Source organism: Haemaphysalis longicornis, unplaced genomic scaffold (genome assembly GCF_048455015.1).
Source record: "Haemaphysalis longicornis isolate Haplotype H1 unplaced genomic scaffold, Haemaphysalis longicornis Haplotype H1 scaffold_1, whole genome shotgun sequence".
Taxonomy (NCBI): domain Eukaryota; kingdom Metazoa; phylum Arthropoda; class Arachnida; order Ixodida; family Ixodidae; genus Haemaphysalis; species Haemaphysalis longicornis.
Genome location: NW_027526203.1, coordinates 354,470,119 through 354,481,080, shown reverse-complemented (window position 1 = coordinate 354,481,080; position 10,962 = coordinate 354,470,119). Strand labels below are relative to the sequence as shown.

General features: G+C 47.3%; 1 long non-coding RNA gene across 1 annotated transcript; it reads left to right on the top strand.

Annotated features, from left to right (window-relative positions):
* Positions 1 to 1,419: 1,419 nt before the first annotated feature.
* Positions 1,420 to 10,676, top strand: LOC144170836 (uncharacterized). Its single transcript, XR_013322687.1, has 2 exons — positions 1,420 to 1,668; positions 10,485 to 10,676. It is a non-coding gene; the product is annotated as an uncharacterized LOC144170836 (long non-coding RNA).
* Positions 10,677 to 10,962: the final 286 nt, after the last annotated feature.

Genomic DNA, 10,962 nt, shown 5'->3' with positions numbered 1-10,962 from the left:
TTGGCGCAATGCATTATGGGGAAGAAAAATGGCGGTTGTATTGCTTGTGTTTTTTTTTTCTTTGTTTTTCTAACGAGTAACAAACTCTTCGATTTGTCATTTTGGACTGCTCGAAAGTAGTCTGAAGATTGCGTTTGCAATAAATATTTCAAGCGCTTGTGCATTGTGTCGGGCAGGGTGTCTTTACTCGCACGTCTTGTGCGAACAATGCTTATTTTGGATTCGCACGTGTTGTGCGAACAAGTTTTATTTCGAGCTTGCACGCCACGTGCGCTTCCATTTCTCATCGCACACTCTATGACGTCACCAATGTCACGACGCCACTTGCGGCTCTTCGCCCGTGGACTTGTTGGTTAATAAATGGTACAGTCAAGTTAGCAGTTTATCACTAATGTGACCTATGGCTAGGGTGACGAGACGTGCCGTTTTTGGACGGAGAAGTCCCGCTTTTGAGGTCCGCTTTGGCCGTCTTGTCCCGTACTCGCAGGACTGCATAGTTTCAAAATTAACGCCAAGCAAGTTGATCAAACCAACACTCTGTGGACTCGTATATATTACAAATAGACTTCAAGTAAGTACTTCGAAATATTTTACCGAGACAGTAACATTAGGTTTTCTTGGCGAAGAGGCATTAATTATTCCACCAGTGGACCATTGTCAAGAAAATCATTGAAAGGAACCTCCAAGATTGAAACTCTTCGGGTATTTCGGTCTCTGAGAGACGGGTTCAAGTCTTCCAAGAGATGACAGCAGGGGATGTACGCTGCGCTGAGATTCCTCACGTCGCGGAACTGGCCCTATGTTTTACTGGAGCCACGGCTCTAGTGGAGCGCGTTTTTTTTTTTTTTTTTTTTTTCATTGTGAACTCGAGATGGACATCAAAATTCTGTAATGCGGCTGAACTTTTGGTACAAGTGCAAAGAATTTTACAACCGAGTCTTGCATCATAAAGTCCTGCTTTAAAAAATAAATAGTCGGCGAAATACACCCGATCTCAACCGTTATCTTAATCTCAACCTTTGGTCTTTTATACCCCCTCCCCCCTCCGCTGTTGTGTCCTGTTTTCTACATTCAGGAATAAGGTCACCCTACCTATGGCCTAAGTTAAGGAGAATGGACTGCATTTTGCTTGGAGGATCTTTTCGTTAGCCTCACTCTCTCAATGAGGCTTACATGTGCACATCGGTCTCAGCGTGGCCTCTATTGAGACATATATACCATTAAAGGAAACGTACATGTACGCAAGGCGAAGCAGCGCGCGCTAACAGCAGCCAGCGCCTTGGCAACGTCAGGGGAGCCCTTGATTGAGTGATTGAAAATTGATTTAAAGTATGTTAACATACTTTAAATCATACTTTAAATTAAATTTAATTGAATTAAATTAAATTAAAACATACTTTAAATTAAAGTAGCTGTTCAGTATAATTATACTGAACAGTTACTGTTGCTACTTCCTGGGAGATATCTCCATATACAAGGGAAGCTTTAACAGTTATCTCAGCTTTGAATCTTCGTGTCAGTATTCCTTAATGATTCAGCGAGAAATGCTTCGCTGGTATACCCTGTGTGCGCGTGATACACTCAAGCAACCACCGGACGTCCGTCGGCCGGCCACCGTACGTCCAGTCCGGCTCTAGCGGACGTCCAGACGAAACTAAAGTTGACCGGGTGAGGACAGCGCTGATTCTATCGCGAAGCGGCGTCCTTTTCGTTTCGAGTGAGTCAGGGGAGTTCCGGCCGCCTTTTGTATGTGCTGGGTTAATTAAGTGGCTCGTGCGGCCGGCGGCCGCTTTGTTCGCATTCGTGAGTAGGGGGGGGTGGGGGGGGGGGGGGGGGATGCCTTAGGTGGTGCAGGAGGACAGAAATGGGTCTGGAAGTGCGACAGCGTGATCCCCGAGCTGCAAGTGCACTTGTCAGACGCGACGGAGCGGGCCGGCGGGAGTCTGCTTCCATTCGAGAACGCTGAAAAGCCGTTCACCAAACGCAGTCGTTTCGCGATGTCTGAGGTGGTGAAACTAAAAGCCAAGGGTCGCCCACAATACATTGTTGTGTGGTCACCTGCCACAACAGTAGCAAGAAGACGAATGATAAGAATCCACCCGTGAAATTGTACAGATTCCCTAGAAAAGCTTACCAAAAGGAAAGACGGCAAGCATGGATCACTGCGGTTCGAAGGGTCAAGTACAGTGGCACAATTTTTTTGTACTTCCCCGCTTTCAGTTTACATTTCCCGTCTTTCAAAATTCGAACTAGTGCTCTAAATTATTCTGAGTCCCCGGGTACTTTTTCTTTAAAAAACGCGTACTGCCAATGATTGTTTCCCGCTATAATAAATGAACTTGGGAGTTGTTCAGGTGGTGCCGTTCGATAACGTCCGTATATGGCGAGTTGATTGCTGTTCGTGCGTTTTTTTTTATTTTCCCTACATTTGCTAATAGTAATTAAAAGAGCTGTAAACCGCATTGCGAAGATAGCGGGGACGTCTTTGCCTACACCATGACTCTCGGAAGGAGGTTCCCTCAAAATTCCTTCAAAGACAAATAAAATGGAAATACGGGGTTGTCAGCGCACCCCTTTAATAGCATGTGCCCCTTTAATGTGCCTTTCATATGATATGAGGCAGCTGATCATTTCAAGGGTTAGAAATAATACATTAACGGGAATCAATCGCGTCTATGTCCCATTTCTTGTAAGCCTCCATGTTCCTGTAGTCCGTAAAATCCAAATGTTCAAAGTGCGAACACGTGAAGAGAGTCGGTCGCGGAATAAATGGTCCCGGAACAAATGGTCCCGGAACAAATGGCCCCGGAACTTATGGTCCCGGAACTAATGGTCCCGGAACAAATGGTCCCAACTTCAAAGTAGGAAGAAATGGTCCCACCACTACTACGCCTTAGCGCCTGCATGAGGGAAGGAGGGGGGTCAATGTATTTATATTTATGCTTGTATCTGTGCACAATGTATTTTGCATCTGTTCGTACACAGTATATTTGCTAATGCTGAATTTGCTTGAGCTCAATGCTGTATACAAACTTTTTTTGTCGCACGTGTACGATCTCCCGGGCTTGCTTTGTTCGGATTTTTTTGTTATTCCGAGTGCCAGGCAAACCAGTGGAGAACCTGTCAATCAAAAATCTGCGTGTACTGGGCCGCCCTCGGCCGATGTTTAACTTGAATACAATAACGGGCTACCGTAATTTTCTTCGTGAATTCAGTTTTGTTATGAAGTGGAGCAACACAACTGTTTAAATTAGCATGGCTGACGTGCAATACTCGCAAGAATACAAAATTTTGTTAATGCTTGAGAAGTGAGTCTGACTTCATCCAGTGCGTTGAGCCTATTTACAGTGACGGTATTATTTAGGTTATGTAAAGTATCAAAAATGTGAGTGGGACGGTACTGTTGACCGCCAGTCAACATGGAGCTGTACTGGTGCATTGCGCTCGCTGTTTTGTCGCTATTACAAAAGGGAACTTTACTCGATGAGATTTTATTGGGTTGGCTAAGCTGAGTTACTGTGCTCACCACCTAAAATGCTTCGATATCTGCAGTTCGAATCAAGCGAAACAACTCTAATCAAGATTTTGCACCTCAATAAATTTACAGCTTGCAGTTTAGAAACTCGTTTTTCTCCGAAAACCGGCAATACTTTGCTCGCGGGCGGCATCTGCTCAAAAGCCAAAGCCGAACGCTTAAAGCGGTCTTCGTGCGGCTCAGTGTCGTCGCCTTCCCGCCCTGCCTTTGTCGCCGCGCGCGCCGGCACAATGACGGAGTCGTGGCTAATCCCTTCCCAGACACCGCCGCCTGCCCGACTACCGAGAAGAGCTCCTTCAACAGGAGGCGAATTCCTGAAGCGAATGACCATCAACGAACAACACCGACGCCGGATTCGCAAATCGTCAAAAACTAGAGACGGCACCCTTTCGCTTCCCGTCAGCTCGTCACCGAACGACCGCATACCAAGAGAGGTACTAGGGCTCAGCACCCCAGTCTTTTGCCGCACAAAAGAGGAAGGAGCACAAAGCATGCACTCCGCGACCCCCAATTTCGCGTCTTTGCGGCTGCATGAAAGGAACTGAGCGTACAGCTAAAAGCGGAGGCGACGCCAATACATGAGCCACCGGCGGCTTTCATTAAATAAATGAGAAGCACGAACTTAACAGTGCTGACCGTCGCGACCGCCTGGCTTTACCAGCGGCTCAGCTGATGCTTGCTATCAGACCAGACGTCCACATGTCTCGACACTGTGCCTGTCACCCCCCTCGCTTACTAGCGGCGTCTCGCGACACGTGCGGCTTCCTGGAACACGGCCGGACTCACAAATAATCAAAACGTGGAAAACCGAAAAAAGAAAAGTATTACAAAAATCAAATACCGAAAGAGAGAGGGAAGTAATAAATAAGAATGTTCGTTTTGAGCGTATAAAAAACGCGACGACTAAAATAAAAAGGCCGGATAAAATAGGCCTAAAAAATTCCGAAAACGGGCCAATCGTGTAACGAATGCCCTGCACTTTCACAAAAATGCGTGGTTGGCAGAAATACCGCGTTTAATCGTTCTAATCGCCCAAACTGAGCTACCCGGTTTAACGAAATCTGAAAAAAAAGAAAACAAAAATAAAGAAACCTAAGAAATTAGAAACTGCACTCCAGCAAAATAAAACAAATTTAAACAGAACCCATGTGGAGTTTTATAGAATCATTTTGCCCGAACAGGTGCACGGGACCATTTGTTCCGGGGCCATAAGTTCCGGGACCATTTGTTCCTACTTTCGAGTTGGGACCATTTGTTCAGGGACCATAAGTTCCGGGACCATAAGTTCCGGGGCCATTTGTTCCGGGACCATTTGTTCCGGGACCATTTGTTCCTACACCCGAAGAGAGTAGCAAACAAGGGACAAGTGCGCTCTGAAAAGTTACACAGCTGTCGCCAGGACGACAAAAAGACGGCCGCCGACGACCACCCAAGAGCACGTTTCATCCCGTGAAACCGCCGGGGTACTCGGCCTGTTCGAGAGGCGCGTAGCAGACGACAAGACAAGCGCCGGCAAAAATGGACCCAGTAGCTACTGTACGTGGAAACCGAACTTGCTGGACACGTACGTGCATGCTTTCATAAGTCGAAAGAAAATTTTACCCGGACCTTAATCGTTGCGCGAGAAATGCAGCACGCGTGCAGCGAAAAAAGCACGCGCCAAAGCGGCGGCAGCCCCCGCACACACCCGCGGAGGGTAAGGCTCTAGCCACTGTAGTAAGGCCCAGGACCTTAGCGGAGGGGAGAGTGCAGCGCCCTCCGGCGATCGTTAGGTAGCGTATGAAGTCCCGTTTTAGTGCCGATGTACGTTCCATGTGCGTCCGTGGGCGGTCCGGATTTAACACTTCCGTACGTCCAGTCGGACGTCCGAAATCGGATGTATTTTGGATGTTCAGTAAAAATTTCCAGAATCGCATAACGAGAAGTTCCTACAATGAATACTGCAGTACATGAGGCCAACACACTACCGGGCAGACAGGCATACACGAACAGAGTGAACTTGCTTCACATGATTAGTTAGCGGTTCTCCATTCTTATATATCCTTCTCCAAACAGATAACCGTTGGAGACGGTGAGCTGCTTCAAAAAAGTAAAAAAAATTGTCTTAATTTTTTACTCACCATCTTCACCATCTTCCCGTAGGGGAACCCTGAGTAGTATGTGAAATAGCCATGGGGTCGACTCAAGTTCCCATTAGTTGTCAGTTCGATCGCGGCGTTGCGGGAGGAGAATGAGGGGAGCGGATCGCGCGCGCGCGCGCGTCATTTATACCGCGGATAGAGTGCCTCGATGCGCGCGCCCCCGCTTAGGGTGGTGTCAGCTTTTGAAAGGGCAGGTGCCGCCTCGGCCAACGTTGTAGTAACGTTGGCCTCGGTACAGTGTATTAGAAGTAGCCTCGGCGGCCTTGGCGGCAGCGTGGCCGCCATTTTGACTCCTCCGGCCGGGCCCTGGCGCTTGGTGTGCATGTTGTTGCTCGTTCGATGCCCGTTCCCCGCATGTTTTATGCGATCGTTTCCATCCCCATGCCCTTGTGCTGCGGGCCGCAGGGCAAAAATTATTCTAGGAATGGCTGAAAACTCTAGCACTTGCCCATGGGATCGAAAAGAAGGCTTCTTTGGACAGCGAAAATCAAGCGCGACAAGCGGCATTTCACCAAAGCCTATTTGTATCGTAAGTTAACATTTATTTATTTTTTGAGCGCGAAGCTATTTCATCTGCCAGAAATATTTAGCATACCACTATTTTTTTTATTTTCTTGAATACAAAAGCACCCGTGTGGGCAATATATGGCGCAGCTTAACGGGCCCCGAGTGTTCTGATACATTCTAAAGTACTACCGAGGGTTTCAGAGTAGTGTCGTTGCGTGGGAAAGTTTCACCCTGGGTTCAGAATTTATATTTATTCGTGCACACTTTCCACAACTTCATCGAAACTTGCATGCCTCTTCCGAAATTAGAACGTTTGGACACAAAAGTTACCCTGTTACTGCGAAAAATGTTCAGCGTTACGATGCCGGGCCGGTTACCGCCGTCTTTGTTCTTGTGAAGCAGTGCTTTTTAAAGGAGCCATGAAGAGAAAACACAAGTTTGGTTCATTCAAAAGATTGCCTCGTTAGAATCATACTGACACCACTTTTAACGTAAACTTCGCTCAAATAAGCTACATAATTAGGAAAAACGGGAATGGCCATGCGACCCACCAGCTCATTTCCCGCAACAGAACCTATGATGTCACACGAGAATGCTCTGCGATTGGCGGAGGCTGGCAGAAGCAGACGCAAATTAGGTAGAGCTTACAAACTAGCCGAACGAGCGATTTGGGCTTAAATTTAGGGCACATTCTTTACAAAGCAATAAGAATGATGGGACAAACAGTGGAAGTTACGAAAGCACATGTAAGCATAGAAGTACTGATGCGTACTGCTGTTCGTACTGCGCACAGCATGCTTGGTTTAGCTTCACAGCACTACGGGGCTTGGGGTTGTCTCAGACGACACTGGCCGATTGACGCAAGCAACGGTGTCTTACGTGACCACATTTGTCGACAGGGCCGGATTAAGGTGGGGGCTACGGGGGCTGCAGCCCCGGGCCCACAGCTGTCAGGGGCCCCACTCGGCCATAAAAAAAGTTATTGAGTGTGCTCGCTGCCCGCATTAAAAGTTGAAGGTAGGAGCTTCAACCTCACCTTCACACCGGAGCTGACTAACTCGTGACAGGTGTGGAGGAGTGGGAGGCCCCTCACGTTATGGTTGACAACTTTCGAGTCCATTTCAATTTAAATTAGTTATTCCTACTCCTCTTTCTTGTTTTCCCGAGGTTTATGAGAATACGGCTTTGAACAAAAGCCTTGGGTACACAGTTTGACCGGGCCTAAGAAGCCACATAAAACAGGCCCCGAGCTCAGCTCTGGTCTTTTTCGCGACACAGGTCGGTTCGGTAGTCTTTTTGGTACACGGACATCTAAGTACGCGGACGTTTCGGCGCGCTCACGTTTCGGTATAAGAAAGGGTCAGGCATGCGAATAATGAAATAATGTCTGAAGAACATTGTAAATTGTTTAAACCTGAGGGTCGTTATATGTCATTATTGACAACTTAAGCACTGCCCTCTCATACACAATTTCTGCCAGAAATTTCAATGTATAGAGCTTGACAAGGAAGTTCATTGCGATGACGACCCGTTCAATAAAGCTAGTGGATTAGTTGAATCGCGTGAGCGTGATTGATATCCACTCGATATTTCTCGCTGAATGGTGAGCGTATATATGATTATTTAAATGTTCAAAGGTTGTGTAGGCCACTCGCGGGGTCGTTCGGCTTCAGCCCTTGCCTCTGTACTGTAGCCTCTGCATGCTGTCTGAGCAAAGCGTTGCGGAAGCTATACGTCCGCACGACTCCATTCGTAGCTAATTCTCTAGGCGCCACTCTGTGTGGACGCCGAGGCCGCCGGGCCAGCCCGACCCTAGCGGCTCCCTTCGAGCTGGGGAATCAGCAGGCCTAGCCGATGTGAAGAGCTCAGGCGTGGACGCCAAACAAAGCAACAACAACGTCTGTTTTCGGGATGACGAAAGCTGTGCCCACTTAAAAACGCATCCTGCGTGCGGCCCCTTCGATGCCGTCTTGAAAACGGACCTCCACTGCGACTCGGGGATGTTAAGCTGCTTGTCCCCGTGGGCTCTTTTCGCTTTGAAATGAACCGCCGGACGGCGCAGCGCAAACCTAAGGGCGGCCCGCAGTTCTGGTCGCGCTTGGGCGTGGTGACAGGAGGAGAGGAACCCCCGAAGGAACGCGGGAAAAACACTGGACGCGGCAGACGTGTTGAGGACTGCCGCGTCCCATACTCGCCTCCGTCGTAGACCCCGAATCTAGACGAGAAGCTTCAGCGTGTTTCCACTGCCAGTTACGACCGAACAACGACCCGACCGATCGACAACGAACTACTGACTGCTGGAATTGTTGCGCGGCACATTTTGTCTCTATTAAACTGTTTTCTGATGCCATCTCTCGTGCTCACCTGTCGCTCTCCAACCCAAAGGGGACCCGTTAATGTGCAACGGCTTGCCGTCTAGCAAGACCATCAAAGCTGCACGCGCAACAGGAGTTTCTCGCCGCTGAAAGTTCGACGGCCACGCGCAAACCCACGCATGAAGCCGACCGCTCCCCAGCCCAAAAAGCGACATTTTTTGTGCTAATCGTGCTGCGATAGGAAGGTTGCACGTGTTCTAACCGCCGCGTGCTTTTTCGTCTGCGCGGGTAATCTACAGGATTTTGGCTCGTTAGCCGTGACGGCTAAGCAGATGTCTGTGAGTGACAGCTGCCTGCGCGGACTTTGAGCCCTCCCATATATGCAGGTGAAGAACTTTACAATAAAATTAAAACTTTACAGGCTAAATAAAAAATGCTTCTTCTAAGAAAATACTCTTCTGTACTACGGCGTGTGCAGGCCGACACAGCGCTTCGATTAATTGTGAATCTGTGACGGACCGGCAATCAAACCATGCTAACTTTTACGCCTGTTAAAATCCGTTATATAATACTAGACAAAGTCAAGAGATTAGTTTCCGGAAAGCCTAAAATTATGTATAATTTATCACTGATCAGAGAGCATAACATGGGTTTCGAAAATTTTCGCATATTAATGCGGAATCATAATCATCACCATCATCATCATCGTCATCATCATCACGGCCCCAAGGACGCAGTAGCCCCGGGCCCCAAAGTTTCCTAATCCGACACTGTTTGTCGAGCCAGCACTGTTTCAGGGAACGAATATTTTCTCCCAGAACAAAAACAAGCCAGGTTTAAATACGGGCAAAAACAAACCAAACGCTTGCCACGGTATGGTGGCGCCATCTAGGTTCGGGTAACGTAAAGAAACGCAGGCTGTACAGGGTGGAGACAACCTTTGCACGGTCCCGTGCCGCCGCAATTGGGTTAACGTGCTCAACGCGTTGTTCTTTTCGTTTCCCACGAGACCTAGCAACGCGAAACAGACAATATGATTTAAACTTCTTCAGTAAACCGCGTTCCGGCGATAATTTTAGCGCGGTTTTGACACAATGACTTGCTTCGGCGGCGAGCGAGCGACCCAAAATGGCGGCGCCAGCGTATACGTGTATCTACCCTGTACGGCGGATGCGTGAATGAAGGTATTCTAGGCTGCAGAGCGGTCGGTTCCTGTGATGTCATTGCAGACCCCGAAAACAAACGATTTAGCGGGAAAATCAAAATTTTAACTTAAAGTGTTTAATTTCTCGGTGAATAAAGCATCGTTTGTATCCGGACAAGCGCGGGGGGCACTATAAAACACGAAATCTTTCGAATAAAACCAACTTGCATTTTCTCTTCATGGCTCCTTTAAATGACAAGTAAAAACAAGCCCAGGCCTATTGTGCAGTGTTGTGTCATTCTTACAAGATAATTAAATTCTGCCCTAGTAGGAAATCACGACTTGGCTACAAACTTTTCATAGAACTAAATCTTTAATGCCTGCTATAAAGTATCGCCCCAACGACCTTATCTTTCGTCAGCTGATTGTTCTTTATTAGCAAACATTTTCAGTGCAAAGGTTTAACGTATTACCCTAACAGCAGGCAAGGAACGCCCTTTATAAAACCTCTCCCCACAAACCTGATTCTTCGTCAGCTGATTGTTTTTATTTGCATAAATTTTCAGTTCAAAGGTTTAAAGCATTACCCTAACAGCAGGCAAGGCCCATTGTCACGCTCATTGAAAACGCTCACGGGAAAACGCACGTGAAATCAGATTATTAAAATTTTCCCGTGGAGCTAACCTCTCCAATTAATAAATACTTCTATCTGTCACACACACAGCTCGTTCTTGCCGGGGATCATACAGCGTGCATAAATGAGGTTTTGGTTAAATGACAAGGACGTACATTCATCGTTATTTTGCCAGTCTGCTGAATTCCAATTGTAATTTCCTTTGCAGGCTTACTTTGAACCAAACTACTATGAATGAAACTGCGGGGTGGTTGGGAAAGGCTGAAACCGAATGCAGTCATGAAGATAACAGCGAGTTGGCGACAGTCCTCAGCAAGTTCTCCATGTAGGATTTTATTAGTGAAATCGCTTCTGTAGGCGCAGCATTTGTGTACAGGAATAAATCACATGTTCACTGAAATTTTCGGGTTTTGTTCCGTAAAAGTAGAGCGACAGTACGGATGTGATGTGTTCAAGTATGCCCGTAAAGTATCTTCTGTAAATGGTGAGGCGGGGGATGGGTATCAATGTCAGATAATAACAAGGAAAAAACAGGTGTTTATATACCGCAAAAAATTAAATATTTGAATCATTTTCGCAAGAATACTAATAAAGTAGTTCACATTTCATCTTACCAGCATATTTACACAGTACTGCCGCTCGGCACCTTATTCCTTGGGTGAAGGGGGGGGGAGGGGACGGGAGGG